General features: G+C 58.5%; 5 non-coding genes and 3 pseudogenes across 5 annotated transcripts; all 8 read right to left on the reverse strand.

Annotated features, from left to right (window-relative positions):
- Window positions 1–474: 474 nt before the first annotated feature.
- On the reverse strand, window positions 475–593 carry LOC145426333 (5S ribosomal RNA). The gene has a single exon (XR_013907043.1). It is a non-coding gene; the product is annotated as a 5S ribosomal RNA (ribosomal RNA).
- Window positions 594–4,485: 3,892 nt separating this feature from the next.
- On the reverse strand, window positions 4,486–4,594 carry LOC145427416 (5S ribosomal RNA; annotated as a pseudogene).
- A 2,749-nt stretch (window positions 4,595–7,343) lies between these two features.
- Window positions 7,344–7,462, reverse strand: LOC145427316 (5S ribosomal RNA; annotated as a pseudogene).
- A 1,687-nt stretch (window positions 7,463–9,149) lies between these two features.
- On the reverse strand, window positions 9,150–9,268 carry LOC145426893 (5S ribosomal RNA). Its single transcript, XR_013907614.1, has one exon. It is a non-coding gene; the product is annotated as a 5S ribosomal RNA (ribosomal RNA).
- A 2,945-nt stretch (window positions 9,269–12,213) lies between these two features.
- LOC145427827 (5S ribosomal RNA) lies at window positions 12,214–12,332 on the reverse strand. Its single transcript, XR_013908369.1, has one exon. It is a non-coding gene; the product is annotated as a 5S ribosomal RNA (ribosomal RNA).
- A 1,570-nt stretch (window positions 12,333–13,902) lies between these two features.
- LOC145427564 (5S ribosomal RNA) lies at window positions 13,903–14,021 on the reverse strand. Its single transcript, XR_013908106.1, has one exon. It is a non-coding gene; the product is annotated as a 5S ribosomal RNA (ribosomal RNA).
- Window positions 14,022–15,905: 1,884 nt separating this feature from the next.
- On the reverse strand, window positions 15,906–16,014 carry LOC145427472 (5S ribosomal RNA; annotated as a pseudogene).
- Window positions 16,015–17,149: 1,135 nt separating this feature from the next.
- Window positions 17,150–17,268, reverse strand: LOC145426344 (5S ribosomal RNA). The gene has a single exon (XR_013907054.1). It is a non-coding gene; the product is annotated as a 5S ribosomal RNA (ribosomal RNA).
- Between the last annotated feature and the right edge of the window lie 472 nt (window positions 17,269–17,740).

Below are 17,740 nucleotides of genomic sequence, written 5' to 3' on the forward strand. Positions count from 1 at the left end.
GCCCTGGTGTGGTGTAGGTGGCCTCAATAGCAACTAATGCCCTGGTGTGGTGTAAGTGGCCTCAGCCAGCAGCCACAGGCCCTGGTGTGGTGTAAGTGGCTTGAGCAAGAGCCACAGACCCTGGTGTGGTGTAATTGGCCTCAATAGCAACTAAGGCCCTGGTGTGGTGTAGGTGGCCTCAGCCAGCAGCCACAGGCCCTGGTGTGGTGTAAGTGGCCTCAGCCAGCAGCCACAGGCCCTGGTGTGGTGTAAGTGGCCTCAGCCAGCAGCCACAGGCCCTGATGTGGTGTAAGTGGCCCCAGCCGGTCACTCAGGCCCTGGTGTGGTGTAGGTGGCATCAGCTAGCAGCACAAGACATTGGAAAACAGCCAAAAGCAATGTCGTTAATGTGCCCTCATTAATGGGCAGCTGCTTTTGGTCTTTTAATACACCCCTTCTCTGGATCAAAAGCGGTTCAGTGACATGAAAATGAAATGCTTACAGCACCAGGTATTCCCAGGCGGTCTCCCATCCAAGTACTAACCAAGCCCAGCCCTGCTTAGCTTCCGAGATCAGACGAGGTCGGGCGTGCTCAGGGTGGTATGGCCGTAAGCTGCTGGCCCCAGCACAATGTCTCAATTTATGGATTCAACTGATTAGGTGGCAAGTACCTGAAGTTACGAAGACAATCCTTTAACCATACCTGCATTTTTGCATAATACCCTAACCCAAAGGCTCAGTTTAGCATTTATCTAACAGCACAGGCCCTGGATTGTTGAAGATGGCCTCAGGAACCAGCACAGGGCCTGGTGTGTTGTACATGGCCACAGCAAGCAGCACAGGGCCAGGTTTGGTGAAGATGGCCTCGGCCAGAAGCACAGGGTCTGGTGTGATATGAGTGGCCTGAGCAAGAGCCACAGGCCCTGGTGTGGTGTAAGTGGCCTCAGCCAGAAGCCACAGGCCCTGGTGTGGTGTAGGTGGCCTCAGCCAGCAGCCACAGGCCCTTGTGTGGTGTAAGTGGCCTCAGCCAGCAGCCACAGGCCCTGGTGTGGTGTAAGTGGCCTCAGCCAGCAGCCACAGGCCCTGGTGTGGTGTAATTGGCCTCAATAGCAACTAAGGCCCTGGTGTGGTGTAAGTGGCCTCAGCCAGCAGCCACAGGCCCTGGTGTGGTGTAAGTGGCCTCAGCCAGTGCCACAGGCCCTGGTGTGGTGTAAGGGGCCTCAATAGCAACTAATGCCCTGGTGTGGTGTAAGTGGCCTCAGCCAGCAGCCACAGGCACTGGTGTGGTGTACGTGCCCTCAACAAGCAGCCACAGGCCCTGGTGTGGTGTAAGTGGCCTCAGCCAGCAGCCACAGGCCCTGGTGTGGTGTAAGTGGCCTCAGCCAGCAGCCACAGGCCCTGGTGTGGTGTAAGTGGCCCAAGCAAGAGCCACAGGCCCTGGTGTGGTGTAAGTGGCCTCAGCCAGAAGCCACAGGCACTGGTGTGGTGTAAGTGCCCTCAGCCAGCAGCCACAGGCCCTGGTGTGGTGTAAGTGACCTCAGCCAGCAGCCACAGGCCCTGGTGTGGTGTAAGTGGCCTCAGCCAGCAGCCACAGGCCCTGGTGTGGTGTAAGTGGCCTCAGCCAGTGCCACAGGCACTGGTGTGGTGTAAGTGGCCTGAGCAAGAGTCACAGACCCTGGTGTGGTGTAATTGGCCTCAATAGCAACTAATGCCCTGGTGTGGTGTAGGTGGCCTCAGCCAGCAGCCACAGGCCCTGGTGTGTTGTAAGTGGCCTCAGTCAGTGCCACAGGCCCTGGTGTGGTGTAAGTGGCCTGAGCAAGAGCCACAGACCCTCGTGTGGTGTAATTGGCCTCAATAGCAACTAATGCCCTGGTGTGGTGTAAGTGGCCTCAGCCAGCAGCCACAGGCCCTGGTGTGGTGTAAGTGGCCTCAGAAGCAAATAAGGCCGTATTGTGGTGTATGTGGCCTCAGCCAGGAGCCACAGGCCCTGGTGTGGTGTAAGTGGCCTGAGCAAGAGCCACAGACCCTGGTGTGGTGTAAGTGGCCTCAGCCAGCAGCCACAGGCCTTGGTGTGGTGTAAGTCGCCTCAGCCAGAAGCCACAGGCACTGGTGTGGTGTAAGTGGCCTCAGCCAGCAGCCACAGGCCCTGGTGTGGTGTAAGTGGCCTGAGCAAGAGCCACAGGCCCTGGTGTGGTGTAATTGGCCTCAATAGCAACTAAGGCCCTGGTGTGGTGTAAGTGGCCTCATCCAGAGCCACAGGCCCTGGTGTGGTGTAAGTGGCCTCAGAAGCAAATAAGGCCGTGGTGTGGTGTAAGTGGCCTCAGCCAGAAGCCACAGGCACTGGTGTGGTGTAAGTGGCCTCAGCCAGCAGCCACAGGCCCTGGTGTGGTGTAAGTGACTTCAGCCAGTGCCACAGGCCCTGGTGTGGTGTAAGTGGCCTGAGCAAGAGCCACCGACCCTGGTGTGGTGTAATTGGCCTCAATAGCAACTAATGCCCTGGTCTGGTGTAGGTGGCCTCAGCCAGCAGCCACAGGCCCTGGTGTGGTGTAAGTGGCCTCAGCCAGTGCCACAGGCCCTGGTGTGGTGTAAGGGGCCTCAATAGCAACTAATGCCCTGGTGTGGTGTAAGTGGCCTCAGCCAACAGCCACAGGCACTGGTGTGGTGTAAGTGCCCTCAGCCAGCAGCCATAGGCCCTGGTGTGGTGTAAGTGGCCTCAGCCAGCAGCCACAGGCCCTGGTGTGGTGTAAGTGGCCTGAGCAAGAGCCACAGGCACTGGTGTGGTGTAAGTGCCCTCAGCCAGCAGCCACAGGCCCTGGTGTGGTGTAAGTGGCCTCAGCCAGCAGCCACAGGCCCTGGTGTGGTGTAAGTGGCCTCAGCCAGCAGCCACAGGCCATGGTGTGGTGTAAGTGGCCTCAGCCAGCAGCCACAGGCCCTGGTGTGGTGTAAGTGGCCTCAGCCAGCAGCCACAGGCCCTGGTGTGGTGTAAGTGGCCTCAGCCAGAGCCACAGGCCCTGGTATAGTGTAAGTGGCCTCAACCAGTGCCACAGGCCCTGGTGGGGTGTAAGTGGCCTGAGCAAGAGCCACAGACCCTGGTGTGGTGTAATTGGCCTCAATAGCAACTAATGCCCTGGTGTGGTGTAGGTGGCCTCAGCCAGCAGCCACAGGCCCTGGTGTGGTGTAAGTGGCCTCAGCCAGTGCCACAGGCCCTGGTGTGGTGTAAGGGGCCTCAATAGCAACTAATGCCCTGGTGTGGTGTAGGTGGCCTCAGCCAGCAGCCACAGGCCCTGGTGTGGTGTAAGTGGCCTCAGCCAGTGCCAAAGGCCCTGATGTGGTGTAAGTGGCCTCAATAGCAACTAATGCCCTGGTGTGGTGTAAGTGGCCTCAGCCAGCAGCCACAGGCACTGGTGTGGTGTAAGTGGCCTCAGCCAGCAGCCACAGGCCCTGGTGTGGTGTAAGTGGCCTCAGCCAGCAGCCACAGGCCCTGGTGTGGTGTAAGTGGCCTGAGCCAGCAGCCACAGGCCCTGGTGTGGTGTATGTGGCCTCAGCCAGAAGCCACAGGCACTGGTGTGGTGTAAGTGCCCTCAGCCAGCAGCCACAGGCCCTGGTGTGGTGTAAGTGACCTCAGCCAGCAGCCACAGGCCCTGGTGTGGTGTAAGTGGCCTCAGCCAGCAGCCACAGGCCCTGGTGTGGTGTAAGTGGCCTCAGCCAGTGCCACAGGCCCTGGTGTGGTGTAAGTGGCCTGAGCAAGAGTCACAGACCCTGGTGTGGTGTAATTGGCCTCAATAGCAACTAATGCCCTGGTGTGGTGTAGGTGGCCTCAGCCAGCAGCCACAGGCCCTGGTGTGGTGTAAGTGGCCTCAGCCAGTGCCACAGGCCCTGGTGTGGTGTAAGTGGCCTGAGCAAGAGCCACAGGCCCTGGTGTGGTGTAAGTGGCCTCAGCCAGCAGCCACAGGCCCTGGTGTGGTGTAAGTGGCCTGAGCAAGAGCCACAGGCCCTGGTGTGGTGTAAGTGGCCTCAGCCAGAAGCCACAGGCACTGGTGTGGTGTAAGTGCCCTCAGCCAGCAGCCACAGGCCCTGGTGTGGTGTAAGTGACCTCAGCCAGCAGCCACAGGCCCTGGTGTGGTGTAAGTGGCCTCAGCCAGCAGCCACAGGCCCTGGTGTGGTGTAAGTGGCCTCAGCCAGTGCCACAGGCCCTGGTGTGGTGTAAGTGGCCTGAGCAAGAGTCACAGACCCTGGTGTGGTGTAATTGGCCTCAATAGCAACTAATGCCCTGGTGTGGTGTAGGTGGCCTCAGCCAGCAGCCACAGGCCCTGATGTGGTGTAAGTGGCCCCAGCCGGTCACTCAGGCCCTGGTGTGGTGTAGGTGGCATCAGCTAGCAGCACAAGACATTGGAAAAGAGCCAAAATCAATGTCGTTAATGTGCCCTCATTAATGGGCAGCTGCTTTTGGTCTTTTAATACACCCCTTCTCTGGATCAAAAGCGGTTCAATGACATGAAAATGAAAGGCTTACAGCACCAGGTATTCCCCCATCCAAGTACTAACCAAGCCCAGCCCTGCTTAGCTTCCGAGATCAGACGAGGTCGGGCGTGCTCAGGGTGGTATGGCCGTAAGCTGCTGGCCCCAGCACAATGTCTCAATTTATGGATTCAACTGATTAGGTGGCAAGTACCTGAAGTTACGAAGACAATCCTTTAACCATACCTGCATGTTTGCATAATACCCTAACCCAAAGGCTCAGTTTAGCATTTATCTAACAGCACAGGCCCTGGATGTTGAAGATGGCCTCAGGAACCAGCACAGGGCCTGGTGTGTTGTACATGGCCACAGCTAGCAGCACAGGGCCTGGTGTGATGTGAGTGGCCTGAGCCAGAAGCCACAGGCACTGGTGTGGTGTAAGTGGCCTCAGCCAGCAGCCACAGGCCCTGGTGTGGTGTAAGTGGCCTCAGCCAGCAGCCACAGGCCCTGGTGTGGTGTAAGTGGCCTCAGCCAGCAGCCACAGGCCCTGGTGTGGTGTAAGTGGCCTCAGCCAGAGCCACAGGTCCTGGTGTGGTGTAAGTGGCCTCAGCCAGTGCCACAGGCCCTGGTGTGGTGTAAGTGGCCTCAGCCAGAAGCCACAGGCCCTGGTGTGGTGTAAGTGGCCTCAGCCAGCAGCCACAGGCCCTGGTGTGGTGTAAGTGGCCTCAGCCAGAGCCACAGGTCCTGGTGTGGTGTAAGTGGCCTCAGCCAGTGCCACAGGCCCTGGTGTGGTGTAAGTGGCCAAAGCAAGAGCCACAGACCCTGGTGTGGTGTAATTGGCCTCAATAGCAACTAATGCCCTGGTGTGGTGTAGGTGGCCTCAGCCAGCAGCCACAGGCCCTGGTGTGGTGTAAGTGGCCTCAATAGCAACTAATGCCCTGGTGTGGTGTAAGTGGCCTCAGCCAGCAGCCACAGGCCCTGGTGTGGTGTAAGTGGCCTCAGCCATAAGCCACAGGTCCGGGTGTGGTGTAAGTGGCCTCAGCCAGAGCCACAGGTCCTGGTGTGGTGTAAGTGGCCTCAGCCAGTGCCACAGGCCCTGGTGTGGTGTAAGTGGCCTCAGCCAGCAGCCACAGGCCCTGGTGTGGTGTAAGTGGCCTCAGCCAGCAGCCACAGGCCCTGGTGTGGTGTAAGTGGCCTCAGCCAGAGCCACAGGTCCTGGTGTGGTGTAAGTCGCCTCAGCCAGTGCCACAGGCCCTGGTGTGGTGTAAGTGGCCTGAGCAAGAGCCACAGACCCTGTTGTGGTGTAATTGGCCTCAATAGCAACTAAGGCCCTGGTGTGGTGTAGGTGGCCTCAGCCAGTAGCCACAGGCCCTGGTGTGGTGTAAGTGGCCTCAGCCAGCAGCCACAGGCACTGGTGTGGTGTAAGTGCCCTCAGCCAGCAGCCACAGGCCCTGGTGTGGTGTAAGTGGCCTCAGCCAGCAGCCACAGGCCCTGGTGTGGTGTAAGTGGCCTCAGCCAGCAGCACAGGCCCTGGTGTGGTGTAAGTGGCCTGAGCAAGAGCCACAGGCCCTGGTGTGGTGTAAGTGGCCTCAGCCAGAAGCCACAGGCACTGGTGTGGTGTAAGTGCCCTCAGCCAGCAGCCACAGGCCCTGGTGTGGTGTAAGTGACCTCAGCCAGCAGCCACAGGCCCTGGTGTGGTGTAAGTGGCCTCAGCCAGCAGCCACAGGCCCTGGTGTGGTGTAAGTGGCCTCAGCCAGTGCCACAGGCCCTGGTGTGGTGTAAGTGGCCTGAGCAAGAGTCACAGACCCTGGTGTGGTGTAATTGGCCTCAATAGCAACTAATGCCCTGGTGTGGTGTAGGTGGCCTCAGCCAGCAGCCACAGGCCCTGGTGCGGTGTAAGTGGCCTCAGCCAGTGCCACAGGCCCTGGTGTGGTGTAAGTGGCCTGAGCAAGAGCCACCGACCCTGGTGTGGTGTAATTGGCCTCAATAGCAACTAATGCCCTGGTCTGGTGTAGGTGGCCTCAGCCAGCAGCCACAGGCCCTGGTGTGGTGTAAGTGGCCTCAGCCAGTGCCACAGGCCCTGGTGTGGTGTAAGGGGCCTCAATAGCAACTAATGCCCTGGTGTGGTGTAAGTGGCCTCAGCCAGCAGCCACAGGCCCTGGTGTGGTGTAAGTGGCCTGAGCAAGAGCCACAGGCACTGGTGTGGTGTAAGTGCCCTCAGCCAGCAGCCACAGGCCCTGGTGTGGTGTAAGTGGCCTCAGCCAGCAGCCACAGGCCCTGGTGTGGTGTAAGTGGCCTCAGCCAGCAGCCACAGGCCATGGTGTGGTGTAAGTGGCCTCAGCCAGCAGCCACAGGCCCTGGTGTGGTGTAAGTGGCCTCAGCCAGTGCCACAGGCCATGGTGTGGTGTAAGTGGCCTGAGCAAGAGTCACAGACCCTGGTGTGGTGTAATTGGCCTCAATAGCAACTAATGCCCTGGTGTGGTGTAGGTGGCCTCAGCCAGCAGCCACAGGCCCTGGTGTGGTGTAAGTGGCCTCAGCCAGCAGCCCCAGGCCCTGGTGTGGTGTAAGTGGCCTGAGCAAGAGCCACAGACCCTGGTGTGGTGTAATTGGCCTCAATAGCAACTAATGCCCTGGTGTGGTGTAAGTGGCCTCAGCCCGCAGCCACAGGCCCTGGTGTGGTGTAAGTGGCCTCATCCAGCAGCCACAGGCCCTGATGTGGTGTAAGTGGCCCCAGCCGGTCACTCAGGCCCTGGTGTGGTGTAGGTGGCATCAGCTAGCAGCACAAGACATTGGAAAACAGCCAAAAGCAATGTCGTTAATGTGCCCTCATTAATGGGCAGCTGCTTTTGGTCTTTTAATACACCCCTTCTCTGGATCAAAAGCGGTTCAATGACATGAAAATGAAAGGCTTATAGCACCAGGTATTCCCAGGCAGTCTCCCATCCAAGTACTAACCAAGCCCAGCCCTGCTTAGCTTCCGAGATTAGACGAGGTCGGGCGTGCTCAGGGTGGTATGGCCGTAAGCTGCTGGCCCCAGCACAATGTCTCAATTTATGGATTCAACTGATTAGGTGGCAAGTACCTGAAGTTACGAAGACAATCCTTTAACCATACCTGCATGTTTGCATAATACCCTAACCCAAAGGCTCAGTTTAGCATTTATCTAACAGCACAGGCCCTGGATTGTTGAAGATGGCCTCAGGAACCAGCACAGGGCCTGGTGTGGTGTAAGTGGCCTCAGCCAGAGCCACAGGCCCTGGTATAGTGTAAGTGGCCTCAACCAGTGCCACAGGCCCTGGTGGGGTGTAAGTGGCCTGAGCAAGAGCCACAGACCCTGGTGTGGTGTAATTGGCCTCAATAGCAACTAATGCCCTGGTGTGGTGTAGGTGGCCTCAGCCAGCAGCCACAGGCCCTGGTGTGGTGTAAGTGGCCTCAGCCAGTGCCACAGGCCCCGGTGTTGTATAAGGGGCCTCAATAGCAACTAATGCCCTGGTGTGGTGTAGGTGGCCTCAGCCAGCAGCCACAGGCCCTGATGTGGTGTAAGTGGCCTCAATAGCAACTAATGCCCTGGTGTGGTGTAAGTGGCCTCAGCCAGCAGCCACAGGCACTGGTGTGGTGTAAGTGGCCTCAGCCAGCAGCCACAGGCCCTGGTGTGGTGTAAGTGGCCTCAGCCAGCAGCCACAGGCCCTGGTGTGGTGTAAGTGGCCTGAGCCAGCAGCCACAGGCCCTGGTGTGGTGTATGTGGCCTCAGCCAGAAGCCACAGGCACTGGTGTGGTGTAAGTGCCCTCAGCCAGCAGCCACAGGCCCTGGTGTGGTGTAAGTGACCTCAGCCAGCAGCCACAGGCCCTGGTGTGGTGTAAGTGGCCTCAGCCAGCAGCCACAGGCCCTGGTGTGGTGTAAGTGGCCTCAGCCAGTGCCACAGGCCCTGGTGTGGTGTAAGTGGCCTGAGCAAGAGTCACAGACCCTGGTGTGGTGTAATTGGCCTCAATAGCAACTAATGCCCTGGTGTGGTGTAGGTGGCCTCAGCCAGCAGCCACAGGCCCTGGTGTGGTGTAAGTGGCCTCAGCCAGTGCCACAGGCCCTGGTGTGGTGTAAGTGGCCTGAGCAAGAGCCACAGGCCCTGGTGTGGTGTAAGTGGCCTCAGCCAGCAGCCACAGGCCCTGGTGTGGTGTAAGTGGCCTGAGCAAGAGCCACAGGCCCTGGTGTGGTGTAAGTGGCCTCAGCCAGAAGCCACAGGCACTGGTGTGGTGTAAGTGCCCTCAGCCAGCAGCCACAGGCCCTGGTGTGGTGTAAGTGACCTCAGCCAGCAGCCACAGGCCCTGGTGTGGTGTAAGTGGCCTCAGCCAGCAGCCACAGGCCCTGGTGTGGTGTAAGTGGCCTCAGCCAGTGCCACAGGCCCTGGTGTGGTGTAAGTGGCCTGAGCAAGAGTCACAGACCCTGGTGTGGTGTAATTGGCCTCAATAGCAACTAATGCCCTGGTGTGGTGTAGGTGGCCTCAGCCTGCAGCCACAGGCCCTGATGTGGTGTAAGTGGCCCCAGCCGGTCACTCAGGCCCTGGTGTGGTGTAGGTGGCATCAGCTAGCAGCACAAGACATTGGAAAAGAGCCAAAATCAATGTCGTTAATGTGCCCTCATTAATGGGCAGCTGCTTTTGGTCTTTTAATACACCCCTTCTCTGGATCAAAAGCGGTTCAATGACATGAAAATGAAAGGCTTACAGCACCAGGTATTCCCAGGTAGTCTCCCATCCAAGTACTAACCAAGCCCAGCCCTGTTTAGCTTCCGAGATCAGACGAGGTCGGGCATGCTCAGGGTGGTATGGCCGTAAGCTGCTGGCCCCAGCACAATGTCTCAATTTATGGATTCAACTGATTAGGTGGCAAGTACCTGGAGTTACGAAGACAATCCTTTAACCATACCTGCATGTTTGCATAATACCCTAACCCAAAGGCTCAGTTTAGCATTTATCTAACAGCACAGGCCCTGGATTGTTGAAGATGGCCTCAGGAACCAGCACAGGGCCTGGTGTGTTGTACATGGCCACAGCTAGCAGCACAGGGCCTGGTTTGGTGAAGATGGCCTCGGCCAGAAGCGCAGGGCCTGGTGTGATGTGAGTGGCCTGAGCAAGAGCCACAGGCCCTGGTGTGGTGTAAGTGGCCTCAGCCAGAAGCCACAGGCACTGGTGTGGTGTAAGTGGCCTCAGCCAGCAGCCACAGGACCTGGTGTGGTGTAAGTGGCCTCAGCCAGCAGCCACAGGCCCTGGTGTGGTGTAAGTGGCCTCAGCCAGCAGCCACAGGCCCTGGTGTGGTGTAAGTGGCCTCAGCCAGCAGCCACAGGCCCTGGTGTGGTGTAAGTGGCCTCAGCCAGAGCCACAGGCCCTGGTGTAGTGTAAGTGGCCTCAGCCAGTGCCACAGGCCCTGGTGTGGTGTAAGTGGCCTGAGCAAGAGCCACAGACCCTGGTGTGGTGTAATTGGCCTCAATAGCAACTAATGCCCTGTTGTGGTGTATGTGGCCTCAGCCAGCAGCCACAGGCCCTGGTGTAGTGTAAGTGGCCTCAGCCAGTGCCACAGGCCCTGGTGTGGTGTAAGTGGCCTGAGCAAGAGCCACAGACCCTGGTGTGGTGTAATTGGCCTCAATAGCAACTAATGCCCTGTTGTGGTGTAAGTGGCCTCAGCCAGTGCCACAGGCCCTGGTGTGGTGTAAGGGGCCTCAATAGCAACAAATGCCCTGGTGTGGTGTAAGTGGCCTCAGCCAGCAGCCACAGGCACTGGTGTGGTGTAAGTGGCCTCAGCCAGCAGCCACAGGCCCTGGTGTGGTGTAAGTGGCCTCAGCCAGCAGCCACAGGCCCTGGTGTGGTGTAAGTGGCCTGAGCCAGCAGCCACAGGCCCTGGTGTGGTGTAAGTGGCCTCAGCCAGAAGCCACAGGCACTGGTGTGGTGTAAGTGCCCTCAGCCAGCAGCCACAGGCCCTGGTGTGGTGTAAGTGACCTCAGCCAGCAGCCACAGGCCCTGGTGTGGTGTAAGTGGCCTCAGCCAGCAGCCACAGGCCCTGGTGTGGTGTAAGTGGCCTCAGCCAGTGCCACAGGCCCTGGTGTGGTGTAAGTGGCCTGAGCAAGAGTCACAGACCCTGGTGTGGTGTAATTGGCCTCAATAGCAACTAATGCCCTGGTGTGGTGTAGGTGGCCTCAGCCAGCAGCCACAGGCCCTGGTGTGGTGTAAGTGGCCTCAGCCAGTGCCACAGGCCCTGGTGTGGTGTAAGTGGCCTGAGCAAGAGCCACAGGCCCTGGTGTGGTGTAAGTGGCCTCAGCCAGCAGCCACAGGCCTTGGTGTGGTGTAAGTGGCCTGAGCAAGAGCCACAGGCCCTGGTGTGGTGTAAGTGGCCTCAGCCAGAAGCCACAGGCACTGGTGTGGTGTAAGTGCCCTCAGCCAGCAGCCACAGGCCCTGGTGTGGTGTAAGTGACCTCAGCCAGCAGCCACAGGCCCTGGTGTGGTGTAAGTGGCCTCAGCCAGCAGCCACAGGCCCTGGTGTGGTGTAAGTGGCCTCAGCCAGTGCCACAGGCCCTGGTGTGGTGTAAGTGGCCTGAGCAAGAGTCACAGACCCTGGTGTGGTGTAATTGGCCTCAATAGCAACTAATGCCCTGGTGTGGTGTAGGTGGCCTCAGCCAGCAGCCACAGGCCCTGGTGTGGTGTAAGTGGCCTCAGCCAGTGCCACAGGCCCTGGTGTGGTGTAAGTGGCCTGAGCAAGAGCCACAGACCCTGGTGTGGTGTAATTGGCCTCAATAGCAACTAATGCCCTGGTGTGGTGTAAGTGGCCTCAGCCAGCAGCCACAGGCCCTGGTGTGGTGTAAGTGGCCTCAGCCAGCAGCCACAGGCCCTGGTGTGGTGTAAGTGGCCTCAGCCAGCAGCCACAGGCCCTGGTGTGGTGTAAGTGGCCTCAGCCAGAGCCACAGGCCCTGGTGTGGTGTAAGTGGCCTCAGCCAGTGCCACAGGCCCTGGTGTGGTGTAAGTGGCCTGAGCAAGAGCCAAAGACCCTGGTGTGGTGTAATTGGCCTCAATAGCAACTTATGCCCTGGTGTGGTGTAAGTGGCCTCAGCCAGCAGCCACAGGCCCTGGTGTGGTGTAAGTGGCCTCAATAGCAACTAATGCCCTGGTGTGGTGTAAGTGGCCTCAGCCAGCAGCCACAGGCCCTGGTGTGGTGTAAGTGGCCTCAGCCAGCAGCCACAGGCCCTGGTGTGGTGTAAGTGGCCTGAGCAAGAGCCACAGGCCCTGGTGTGGTGTAAGTGGCCTCAGCCAGAAGCCACAGGCACTGGTGTGGTGTAAGGGGCCTCAATAGCAACTAATGCCCTGGTGTGGTGTAAGTGACCTCAGCCAGCAGCCACAGGCCCTGGTGTGGTGTAAGTGGCCTCAGCCAGCAGCCACAGGCCCTGGTGTGGTGTAAGTGGCCTCAGCCAGTGCCACAGACCCTGGTGTGGTGTAATTGGCCTCAATAGCAACTAATGCCCTGGTGTGGTGTAAGTGGCCTCAGCCAGCAGCCACAGGCCCTGGTGTGGTGTAAGTGGCCTCAGCCAGCAGCCACAGGCCCTGATGTGGTGTAAGTGGCCCCAGCCGGTCACTCAGGCCCTGGTGTGGTGTAGGTGGCATCAGCTAGCAGCACAAGACATTGGAAAACAGCCAAAAGCAATGTCGTTAATGTGCCCTCATTAATGGGCAGCTGCTTTTGGTCTTTTAATACACCCCTTCTCTGGATCAAAAGCGGTTCAATGACATGAAAATGAAAGGCTTACAGCACCAGGTATTCCCAGGTAGTCTCCCATCCAAGTACTAACCAAGCCCAGCCCTGCTTAGCTTCCGAGATCAGACGAGGTCGGGCGTGCTCAGGGTGGTATGGCCGTAAGCTGCTGGCCCCAGCACAATGTCTCAATTTATGGATTCAACTGATTAGGTGGCAAGTACCTGAAGTTACGAAGACAATCCTTTAACCATACCTGCATGTTTGCATAATACCCTAACCCAAAGGCTCAGTTTAGCATTTATCTAACAGCACAGGCCCTGGATTGTTGAAGATGGCCTCAGGAACCAGCACAGGGCCTGGTGTGTTGTACATGGCCACAGCTAGCAGCACAGGGCCTGGTGTGATGTGAGTGGCCTGAGCCAGAAGCCACAGGCACTGGTGTGGTGTAAGTGGCCTCAGCCAGCAGCCACAGGCCCTGGTGTGGTGTAAGTGGCCTCAGCCAGCAGCCACAGGCCCTGGTGTGGTGTAAGTGGCCTCAGCCAGCAGCCACAGGCCCTGGTGTGGTGTAAGTGGCCTCAGCCAGAGCCACAGGTCCTGGTGTGGTGTAAGTGGCCTCAGCCAGTGCCACAGGCCCTGGTGTGGTGTAAGTGGCCTCAGCCAGAAGCCACAGGCCCTGGTGTGGTGTAAGTGGCCTCAGCCAGCAGCCACAGGCCCTGGTGTGGTGTAATTGGCCTCAGCCAGAGCCACAGGTCCTGGTGTGGTGTAAGTGGCCTCAGCCAGTGCCACAGGCCCTGGTGTGGTGTAAGTGGCCTGAGCAAGAGCCACAGACCCTGGTGTGGTGTAATTGGCCTCAATAGCAACTAATGCCCTGGTGTGGTGTAGGTGGCCTCAGCCAGCAGCCACAGGCCCTGGTGTGGTGTAAGTGGCCTCAATAGCAACTAATGCCCTGGTGTGGTGTAAGTGGCCTCAGCCAGCAGCCACAGGCCCTGGTGTGGTGTAAGTGGCCTCAGCCAGAGCCACAGGTCCGGGTGTGGTGTAAGTGGCCTCAGCCAGAGCCACAGGTCCTGGTGTGGTGTAAGTGGCCTCAGCCAGTGCCACAGGCCCTGGTGTGGTGTAAGTGGCCTCAGCCAGCAGCCACAGGCCCTGGTGTGGTGTAAGTGGCCTCAGCCAGCAGCCACAGGCCCTGGTGTGGTGTAAGTGGCCTCAGCCAGCAGCCACAGGCCCTGGTGTGGTGTAAGTGGCCTCAGCCAGCAGCCACAGGCCCTGGTGTGGTGTAAGTGGCCTCAGCCAGAGCCACAGGTCCTGGTGTGGTGTAAGTGGCCTCAGCCAGTGCCACAGGCCCTGGTGTGGTGTAAGTGGCCTGAGCAAGAGCCACAGACCCTGTTGTGGTGTAATTGGCCTCAATAGCAACTAAGGCCCTGGTGTGGTGTAGGTGGCCTCAGCCAGCAGCCACAGGCCCTGGTGTGGTGTAAGTGGCCTCAGCCAGCAGCCACAGGCCCTGGTGTGGTGTAAGTGGCCTCAGCCAGCAGCCACAGGCCCTGATGTGGTGTACGTGGCCCCAGCTGGTCACTCAGGCCCTGGTGTGGTGTAGGTGGCATCAGCTAGCAGCACAAGACATTGGAAAACAGCCAAAAGCAATGTCGTTAATGTGCCCTCATTAATGGGCAGCTGCTTTTGGTCTTTTAATACACCCCTTCTCTGGATCAAAAGCGGTTCAATGGCATGAAAATGAAAGGCTTACAGCACCAGGTATTCCCAGGCGGTCTCCCATCCAAGTACTAACCAAGCCCAGCCCTGCTTAGCTTCCGAGATCAGACGAGGTCGGGCGTGCTCAGGGTGGTATGGCCGTAAGCTGCTGGCCCCAGCACAATGTCTCAATTTATGGATTCAACTGATTAGGTGGCAAGTACCTGAAGTTACGAAGACAATCCTTTAACCATACCTGCATGTTTGCATAATACCCTAACCCAAAGGCTCAGTTTAGCATTTATCTAACAGCACAGGCCCTGGATTGTTGAAGATGGCCTCAGGAACCAGCACAGGGCCTGGTGTGTTGTACATGGCCACAGCTAGCAGCACAGGGCCTGGTTTGGTGAAGATGGCCTCGGCCAGAAGCGCAGGGCCTGGTGTGATGTGAGTGGCCTGAGCAAGAGCCACAGGCCCTGGTGTGGTGTAAGTGGCCTCAGCCAGAAGCCACAGGCACTGGTGTGGTGTAAGTGGCCTCAGCCAGCAGCCACAGGCCCTGGTGTGGTGTAAGTGGCCTCAGCCAGCAGCCACAGGCCCTGGTGTGGTGTAAGTGGCCTCAGCCAGCAGCCACAGGCCCTGGTGTGGTGTAAGTGGCCTCAGCCAGAGCCACAGGCCCTGGTGCGGTGTAAGTGGCCTCAGCCAGTGCCACAGGCCCTGGTGTGGTGTAAGTGGCCTGAGCAAGAGCCACAGACCCTGGTGTGGTGTAAGTGGCCTCAGCCAGCAGCCACAGGCCCTGGTGTGGTGTAAGTGGCCTCAGCCAGCAGCCACAGGCCCTGGTGTGGTGTAAGTGGCCTCAGCCAGCAGCCACAGGCCCTGGTGTGGTGTAAGTGGCCTCAGCCAGAGCCACAGGCCCTGGTGTAGTGTAAGTGGCCTCAGCCAGTGCCACAGGCCCTGGTGTGGTGTAAGTGGCCTGAGCAAGAGCCACAGACCCTGGTGTGGTGTAATTGGCCTCAATAGCAACTAATGCCCTGGTGTGGTGTAGGTGGCCTCAGCCAGCAGCCACAGGCCCTGGTGTGGTGTAAGTGGCCTCAGCCAGTGCCACAGGCCCTGGTGTGGTGTAAGGGGCCTCAATAGCAACTAATGCCCTGGTGTGGTGTAAGTGGCCTCAGCCAGCAGCCACAGGCACTGGTGTGGTGTAAGTGCCCTCAGCCAGCAGCCACAGGCCCTGGTGTGGTGTAAGTGGCCTCAGCCAGCAGCCACAGGCCCTGGTGTGGTGTAAGTGGCCTCAGCCAGCAGCACAGGCCCTGGTGTGGTGTAAGTGGCCTGAGCAAGAGCCACAGGCCCTGGTGTGGTGTAAGTGGCCTCAGCCAGAAGCCACAGGCACTGGTGTGGTGTAAGTGCCCTCAGCCAGCAGCCACAGGCCCTGGTGTGGTGTAAGTGACCTCAGCCAGCAGCCACAGGCCCTGGTGTGGTGTAAGTGGCCTCAGCCAGCAGCCACAGGCCCTGGTGTGGTGTAAGTGGCCTCAGCCAGTGCCACAGGCCCTGGTGTGGTGTAAGTGGCCTGAGCAAGAGTCACAGACCCTGGTGTGGTGTAATTGGCCTCAATAGCAACTAATGCCCTGGTGTGGTGTAGGTGGCCTCAGCCAGCAGCCACAGGCCCTGGTGCGGTGTAAGTGGCCTCAGCCAGTGCCACAGGCCCTGGTGTGGTGTAAGTGGCCTGAGCAAGAGCCACAGACCCTGGTGTGGTGTAATTGGCCTCAATAGCAACTAATGCCCTGGTGTGGTGTAAGTGGCCTCAGCCAGCAGCCACAGGCCCTGGTGTGGTGTAAGTGGCCTCAGCCAGCAGCCACAGGCCCTGATGTGGTGTAAGTGGCCCCAGCCGGTCACTCAGGCCCTGGTGTGGTGTAGGTGGCATCAGCTAGCAGCACAAGACATTGTAAAACAGCCAAAAGCAATGTCGTTAATGTGCCATCATTAATGGGCAGCTGCTTTTGGTCTTTTAATACACCCCTTCTCTGGATCAAAAGCGGTTCAATGACATGAAAATGAAAGGCTTACAGCACCAGGTAGTCTCCCATCCAAGTACAAACCAAGCCCAGCCCTGCTTAGCTTCCGAGATCAGACGAGGTCGGGCGTGCTCAGGGTGGTATGGCCGTAAGCTGCTGGCCCCAGCACAATGTCTCAATTTATGGATTCAACTGATTAGGTGGCAAGTACCTGAAGTTACGAAGACAATCCTTTAACCATACCTGCATGTTTGCATAATACCCTAACCCAAAGGCTCAGTTTAGCATTTATCTAACAGCACAGGCCATGGATTGTTGAAGATGGCCTCAGGAACCAGCACAGGGCCTGGTGTGTTGTACATGGCCACAGCTAGCAGCACAGGGCCTGGTTTGGTGAAGATGGCCTCGGCCAGAAGCGCAGGGCCTGGTGTGATGTGAGTGGCCTGAGCAAGAGCCACAGGCCCTGGTGTGGTGTAAGTGGCCTCAGCCAGAAGCCACAGGCACTGGTGTGGTGTAAGTGGCCTCAGCCAGCAGCCACAGGCCCTGGTGTGGTGTAAGTGGCCTCAGCCAGCAGCCACAGGCCCTGGTGTGGTGTAAGTGGCCTCAGCCAGCAGCCACAGGCCCTGGTGTGGTGTAAGTGGCCTCAGCCAGAGCCACAGGCCCTGGTGTGGTGTAAGTGGCCTCAGCCACTGCCACAGGCCCTGGTGTGGTGTAAGTGGCCTGAGCAAGAGCCAAAGACCCTGGTGTGGTGTAATTGGCCTCAATAGCAACTAATGCCCTGGTGTGGTGTAGGTGGCCTCAGCCAGCAGCCACAGGCCCTGGTGTGGTGTCAGTGGCCTCAATAGCAACTAATGCCCTGGTGTGGTGTAAGTGGCCTCAGCCAGCAGCCACAGGCCCTGGTGTGGTGTAAGTGGCTTGAGCAAGAGCCACAGACCCTGGTGTGGTGTAATTGGCCTCAATAGCAACTAAGGCCCTGGTGTGGTGTAGGTGGCCTCAGCCAGCAGCCACAGGCCCTGGTGTGGTGTAAGTGACCTCAGCCAACAGCCACAGGCCCTGGTGTGGTGTAAGTGGCCTCAGCCAGCAGCCACAGGCCCTGATGTGGTGTAAGTGGCCCCAGCCGGTCACTCAGGCCCTGGTGTGGTGTAGGTGGCATCAGCTAGCAGCACAAGACATTGGAAAACAGCCAAAAGCAATGTCGTTAATGTGCCCTCATTAATGGGCAGCTGCTTTTGGTCTTTTAATACACCCCTTCTCTGGATCAAAAGTGGTTCAGTGACATGAAAATGAAATGCTTACAGCACCAGGTATTCCCAGGCGGTCTCCCATCCAAGTACTAACCAAGCCCAGCCCTGCTTAGCTTCCGAGATCAGACGAGGTCGGGCGTGCTCAGGGTGGTATGGCCGTAAGCTGCTGGCCCCAGCACAATGTCTCAATTTATGGATTCAACTGATTAGGTGGCAAGTACCTGAAGTTACGAAGACAATCCTTTAACCATACCTGCATTTTTGCATAATACCCTAACCCAAAGGCTCAGTTTAGCATTTATCTAACAGCACAGGCCCTGGATTGTTGAAGATGGCCTCAGGAACCAGCACAGGGCCTGGTGTGTTGTACATGGCCACAGCAAGCAGCACAGGGCCAGGTTTGGTGAAGATGGCCTCGGCCAGAAGCACAGGGTCTGGTGTGATATGAGTGGCCTGAGCAAGAGCCACAGGCCCTGGTGTGGTGTAAGTGGCCTCAGCCAGAAGCCACAGGCCCTGGTGTGGTGTAGGTGGCCTCAGCCAGCAGCCACAGGCCCTTGTGTGGTGTAAGTGGCCTCAGCCAGCAGCCACAGGCCCTGGTGTGGTGTAAGTGGCCTCAGCCAGCAGCCACAGGCCCTG

The sequence above is a fragment of the Astatotilapia calliptera genome, chromosome 3 (genome assembly GCF_964374335.1).
Source record: "Astatotilapia calliptera chromosome 3, fAstCal68.1, whole genome shotgun sequence".
NCBI classification, from domain to species: Eukaryota; Metazoa; Chordata; class Actinopteri; order Cichliformes; family Cichlidae; genus Astatotilapia; species Astatotilapia calliptera.